Source organism: Rhinolophus ferrumequinum, chromosome 4, assembly GCF_004115265.2.
Source record: "Rhinolophus ferrumequinum isolate MPI-CBG mRhiFer1 chromosome 4, mRhiFer1_v1.p, whole genome shotgun sequence".
Classification (NCBI taxonomy): Eukaryota; Metazoa; Chordata; class Mammalia; order Chiroptera; family Rhinolophidae; genus Rhinolophus; species Rhinolophus ferrumequinum.
In genome coordinates, this window is record NC_046287.1 from 13,158,212 (window position 1) to 13,165,396 (window position 7,185).

Sequence of the window (7,185 nt, forward strand, 5' to 3'; positions counted from 1 at the left end):
GGAAGGTCATATCAGAAAAGGCAAAAACAAAATAAGATACATTATTTGAGTATTCAATTCAAGTGATGTAGCCAAACAACTGATTCAATAGAATAGATTTTATTCAAGAGAAAGTTGCTTGTCAAACTTGTGACCCAGTGAAAGTCTGATTCAGTAAGTAGTACTCAATTTGGTTAGTTGCAATCAATGCTGGTAATAATTTTTTTTTTTTTTTTATGTTCTGTCTTGTGGCTTTCCACCAGAGAAGCGTAAATAAGAGTGAATAAATTTTCATTAGATAAATTTAGCTCTACTTGCAAGGTATAAAAACTTTGCTGTATTTTGCATATATATATATATATATATATATATGTATTCCTTTTGTTGACAGTGTTTTATTGATTTAATATTTATGCTCTTCCTACTTTAATTTTATATTCTGAGAGTCATTGTAAATTAATTCATATTCTCACCTTGTGAATTATGGCATATTAGAATGAGCCTTTGGTAGTCCTATTTGCATACAGACATGTAATTAAGATAACTTTGGTCTAATTGTTGAATGCTGAGATGCCAGACCTAAGACTCTAAAACAAAATGATGACATAAAAAGACTCCTCCTCAACCATTTATGGCCTCCTTCATATAGGTTCTGAGGTTAGTTTACTAAATTGTTGGAGGAAGTTGACTGGAAAACATTGAGAATTGATTTTGGAGAAAGAAAGGAGAGGAATTTTAATATAATAATTGAAGGCTACTCATATTTCTTTGTCTTGTCCTTGGGAGATTTGTCTCAAGTTCCTCAAAAGAAAAATCTTTAAGAAAACTGCATTGGTAAAGAACATTCTGGGACACACAATAGACACTTTAAAGTTGGTAAAGAGGGGCCAGTCATTTCCTCACCTCAGTTGCTATATTGTGGGCATTAGTGAAAGAAGACGCTACCAACTAAAGTTAAGTTTCAAATTCAGAGATCAGCGCTGATGACAGAAACAAGAAATCATACATGGCTACCAAGCACATGTCACCCACATAAGATTCTGCCTGATGGAAGGAGGGATTGAGAGACCTTAGGAATGAACTAACTCCTCTGGATAGAGAGTCAGTTAAAAGCAAACAAACGACAACAGTAACAAACCTATTTCTTAATTGGTATTTTTTGCCTTTCATTTCCCTTCCTTAAACTTGAAACATTAGGTAATTAAGAGTTTTATACATAAAACACATTTATTAAACACTAAGTGACACAGAAGTCTGTACAAGTAAATATGTAAAATAAATATATTTTTAAAAATAAAATATAGTTACCAGATTTTGGAATATATCATACAAATGCACAACATGCTTGGATAAGCATGATATTAGAACTTAAATAGAGGAATACAGAAACATTTATTCTAAGTGAAATGTTCATAACAAACTATATAGGAGGTGAAATTTGAGTGAGACAGTTGTGTACAATAGTGAGTAATAAAAATTGCTAACATATATTAGTGCTTTCTGTGTGCCTGTTACTATTCCAAAGGGTTCACATATACCAGGTCTGATAATTAAGTTCGTGAACATGTTGCAACGATGTTGCTAAACTTTTTTGATATCAGAGGGATTATTCATTATGAATTTGTACCAACTGGATGAACAATTAACCAAATTTACTATTTGTAAGTGCTAAAAAGGCAGTGTGATAAAGTTAGATGACCTGAACTTTTCACCAACAATTCATGACTCTTGCATCACGACAATGTGCCAGTTCACATGGCACTGTCTGTGAGAGAGTTTGTAGCCAATAAACAAATAACTGTATTGGAATACCCTCCCTACTCAATTGATCTGGCCCCCAATGACTTCTTTCTTTACCGGAAGATAAAGGCATTATTGAAAGGAAGACAATTTGATGACATTCAGGACATCAAGAGTAATAGGACGACAGCTCTGATGGCCATTCCAGAAAAAAAGAGTTCCAAAATTGCTTTGAAGGGTGGATTGGGCTCTAGCATTGGTGCATAGCTTCCCAAGGGGAGTATTTCAAAGGTGATCACAGTGATATTCAGTAATGAGGTATGTAACACTTTTTCTAGGATAAATTTAATTGCCTGACCTCATATTAACTCATGAAGCCGTCACAACTACCCTAAAAAATAGGTATAATCATTGACCCCATTATATGAGTGATGAAATTGAGACATATATAAGGCTTTAAAAATTCAGAAATGTTTAATAAAGAGTTCTAGATTTTAAGTAAAATTCAGTCTCTAACAGTATAGCTTACCTAACATGATTGGTGTGAATATTAAATGAAATTTTATACATAGGAGCTTTAAATAAGTCATGTCATAGGGTATAATATCAATAACAATTTGGTATTTTATAATTATTATAATTGTTTTTATGTTCTTGATTTTTTTTTTATTTTTGTCTTAAATAATGGATAGTCCTTTGTCAGTCAGTGAAAACACTAATGGGTACATAAAAAGGCATGGAATAAGGAAGAGAAAGTATGACAGAGCACAGAAAGAATGGTGGGAAATGCAGATTGGCGAAAATTTGCAAAGTGTCTGAAAAGCTATACAAACATTTACATTTATTTCAGTGAGGTATGGGGAGCCAACTAAGAATTATCATGATTCTTAGTTGATAAATAGAATTATCATGATTATATCTCTGTTTTAAAGCATAACTCCCATGACATTGTGGGGAATAAATGTAGGGGAGATAAAAATTAGAGAAAAATAAGTAAGAAGTTATTGAGACACATCATGTGAGGACTGAATGCCTGAACTAGGAGAAACTCATGAATAGTAACAGCAAAAAATCAAAAATGACTCCAAAGTTTGTAGCTTGAATGACTGGTTTGAATGACAACGATACTGCTAAATGAGAGAAAAAACAAACACGCAAAAAAAGAAGAAAAAAAGAAAAAAAAGAAAAAGAAGAAAGAAGAAAGAAAGAAAAAGGAAAAGAAAGGAAACCATTTTCATGGAGGAAAAATTTGATTTTAGGAATGTTGAGGCATCATCCCCATGAGATCACCAAGTGAAAATTCTAGGCAAGGTCAGCACTGCTGATAACAATTTGGGCAGACATGCACAAGTAGGACATAGTTGATACTATAATACATGAAAATGAAAGAAGTGCAGAAAAAAATACATTTGCGTAAAGAAGAAATTTAAGAATGAGGGAAGGAAAAGTTGAAAAATATGAACCTTTTAAGATGGCAGCAAAGGCATTTACATACACAAAATATGCATTTAATACGCATTTAAAATTGACACTTCCTAATGGTTTGGAAAATGTCTCCCAAACATAAGATTTGGTAGTTACTGAAAATGGTCTTTAAATTTGTCTGAGTTCCTTGAAAGCTAAAACAAGAAGAGTTAGGTGATGAGGCCAAATTTATTTCAAGATCTGATTAAAAAAAAAAAAAAGTATTTTATTCTGAAAGGACAAACGACTTCCTGGCAGTTAATTTGAGGACCAATACTATCAAGTGAGTCTTATGCAAACATAATTTAATATTATACCACATAATGCATTCAGTGGAATTTTTTCAGAAGAGTAAGTGATGACCATATCTTATACAGACACTTGAAAAAAGCAAAATCGCTATGTATACAACAGAAAAGGATACATTCCAAGTTTAATGATATCCTTAAATAGAGACATTGAAATAAAAAAGACAAAAAGAGCAGAAAAAACAATATACTCAAGGGAAATATGAAATAGATAAATATGCAGTACTGACATACTGAAATTTTTGATAGAATTAGAAAAATACTTTGAAATAAATGTCCTGTATGAATAAAATACCATAAATTGTACAATATTTAGGCACTTATTTTTTTCAACAACAATGGCTCTGGAGCAACTTTTTTCTTTTTTTTTCACCATGACATCATTCTTTAAACTTGGTTAAAGCAGAGCAGATTTACAGTATCCATACCAACTTCTAAAAATACTATTTCAAACTCCCAATCTATGACTGTCTTTCTTCACATTTTTAGATATTTAAGATGAAGCATTTTTATTGTAAAAACACTCCAGCAAGTGAAAATTCATCCTTTTTTCAGTAAATATGCTATTTAAAAATTCTCAAGTAGTCATAATTTTACTCTTTTTATACTATTTAGCCTAAATAAATAAATAAATAAATAACTGCAGGAAGAATCTCTTTTGGAGAGAAACACCAATTTATCTAACACAAGTTTTCAGGCTTTAGAGGCAGTAAAAGAAGGTTTAGTGACATGTTTAAGTGTTTAACTTTTATTTTTAATAAAATTAATAATTTAAAAGAGGAATATTAAACATTTAATGCAATTTAATGATTATATGCGACACTCTTTCCTTACTTGTTTAAAGCCATTTGGATTAGACACTTCCTTAAGAGTACAGATACTCTGGGTTTTGATTTGCAGGATTTTCAAATACAATAATCATTCAAAAATCGTCGTGGTTTTTATTTGCATTTCTCTGATGATTAGTGATGTTGAGCATTTTTTTATGTCTATTGGCCATCTGTACGTCATAGGAAAAGATGAAATGGTGCCATTTGCAACAACATGGATGGATCTTGACATTATTGTGCTAAGCAAAATAAGTCAGACAGAAAAAGTCAAGAACCATATGATTTCACTGATATGTGGGATATAAAACTGAAAACAACAAAGGAACAAGAACAAATGAAGAAACAAATGCTTATAGACACAGACAATAGTTTAGTGGTTAAGGGGGGAAGGGATGATAGACGAGGGTAAACAGGATCAAATATATGGTGATGGAAAGAGAACTGACTCTGGGTGGTGAACACACAATGTGATACATAGATGATATATTACAGAATTGTACACTTGAAACCTATGTAACTTTACTAACCACTGTCACCCCAATAAACTTTAATTAAAAAAAAAAGTTTCTAAGATGCTGTGGAAAAACAAAAAAAGTAGATAAAGTTGGACTACACGAAAGTTTGGAAATCATTTTCATCCAAATAAATTGACATACTTCAATTGCATGTCCAAAGAGTGATTCATTTTGTAGCTTTGTTCGGAATTTACACTAATCTCCCAAGTATAGTATTTATATAAGCAGTGTGTCATTCTCTCACCAGCAGTGAATGTCACTAAGGCAGCACTTTTGTTGTTATGGCAGCGATAGATCATCAATGTTCGGTGGAAGACTTGTAATTTGCAAAGTGAATGACAGGCAGCATTAAAAATGCACTGCAGTGGCCTTTTCTAGGTGAGTTGCATGCTTGTGGCATGAGAGTTTTCTCTCTTTTTAAGTAGTGTTTTATTTTAGTCTTCACACCAGGTTTGACATTTAGATTCAGAGGGCATAAATGAGATCTTCAGGTTTTGAACTAAAATAAATTCTTCAAGTAATAGAGCAGTAAATATTTTACTTTTCAAAGGATGCTAAACCTCATTTAATCAGGATACAGTTTTTTCCTCATCTGTCCTAGTGCAAGCCTCAGTCTCTCCCACTTGAAATCTGTATCATTATTTTTTCTATTTGATGTACCTGGAGGATTGAAAAAAAGGAGGAGAAAATGTCAGCATCTTGTAAGAAGCAGCATTTATTTTGGTCATTATTTTTCTTCCATAGGCAAAATCAATTATTCTGTAGTGTGTAAGGGAGCTTCCTTCTCTTCTGTGACTTCAAGTTTTAAGATGCAGCACAGGTTCAACTTTCTTATAGATCTTCTACTGTCCAATCCATGCTGCCCAATTTCTCCTCTTTAAATTTCTACAATGTATCAACTATTGAACTGTAAACTGGTGGAGTGCAGAATTCAAAACTGTTTTGCCCAGTGGGGTAATTTTATAACTAGTACATAGTAGCCATTCGTTAAATGTGTTGAATCATTGATTAACTCAAAATCAAAAATACCTTTATGGTTACATTACAAAACTACTGGTTAAACTTAATCATGGACCTATTTGGCTATTTAATGTTCCCATGCATATGTCTTCCCCAAATAGATGGTGAGCTCCCAAGAATGAGAAGAAATGTCCAATACCTCTATGTCTTACAAAGAGCGAATGAAGTATCTTATATTTAATGCCTCTTGTAGAGCCTTACAGTGCTATGCATACATAGTAGAAAACCTACTAGTAGTTGATATATGGTAAACGTTTAATGATAAATATAGTTGCATAAACCATTATTAAAAATTAGCAAACAACAGAACACATGTAACACAAACCATTACTCCAAACTGCTAGATTAATTTTCATTGGTAAAACATGATATACCCCCAAGCAGTAACTCTGACTTGACAGATGTGTTCCTGGTTTGAGTGGAACATTTCTGTAATGTGGGACGTGTGAATACTATTTTATTTATTTTATTTTTTTTTTAGGGGAGAGCGCGAACGCAGTCCCCCACTACCACAAATTATGCAGTCGAGTTTCCCACATTTGGGGAAATCGCAGGGGTCAGCACATCCGGAGTGCAATGGATAAGCCTCGCCCTGGGAAAACCACCTTCGTGATCATGGTATCTCCCCTGCCAGGTAAGTATAATACTATTTTACATTGTTTTGTCATAGCCCCTAGAGCAGTTACAATTTTTAGTTACTCTGGTCTCTCCAGCTCTAAATGGGAGTGGCAATTCCTGTTATCTGTACAACTTAGAGTCATGCAATGATCTTTATGTACTGAATGCTGTTTGCAAAGACCTTAAGTGTTGCCAACCGTCATTCAGCGTGAACAAAACAGTCCTGTGTCATTTTCTGTTAGTGTCCTTGACTGAGAAGTTAAACTTACTACCACTCACTCATTAATCCAACTAATAAATATTGAGTACCACTACATGACTTGCTGTGCAAACAAATGACTCTAAGGTAATCAAGTAGGCATCATATTGTAGGTGCATAAAACGTGCAATAAGTACACAGAGAAAGAAGCTGCACAATCCTTCTGGGGGAAATTAGTGGACACACTTGAACTCTTGTGTATTTCAGTTTCAGATAAGCATACTCGTATGTGCTTGCTTATAAACCTCTGGAATATAAATTGGGTGATAGCAGAGAAAGGGAAAATCACACCCGTTTAACATCCTCATGTAAATAATTAGGCGATGGAAAGCTCCAGCAGGGTGCCACAGGGATATATGCTTTTCTTAGGCTTATCATTTCTATTTTTGAAATTGATGGCAAGAGATAAAGTCTGGTAATTAAATTTGTAGGTGACACAAAATTGGGGAATA

The 7,185-nt window shown here is 33.3% G+C and overlaps 1 non-coding gene across 1 annotated transcript; it reads right to left on the reverse strand.

Annotated features, from left to right (window-relative positions):
• Positions 1 to 6,334: 6,334 nt before the first annotated feature.
• On the reverse strand, positions 6,335 to 6,498 carry LOC117021855 (U1 spliceosomal RNA). The gene has a single exon (XR_004422940.1). It is a non-coding gene; the product is annotated as a U1 spliceosomal RNA (small nuclear RNA).
• Positions 6,499 to 7,185: the final 687 nt, after the last annotated feature.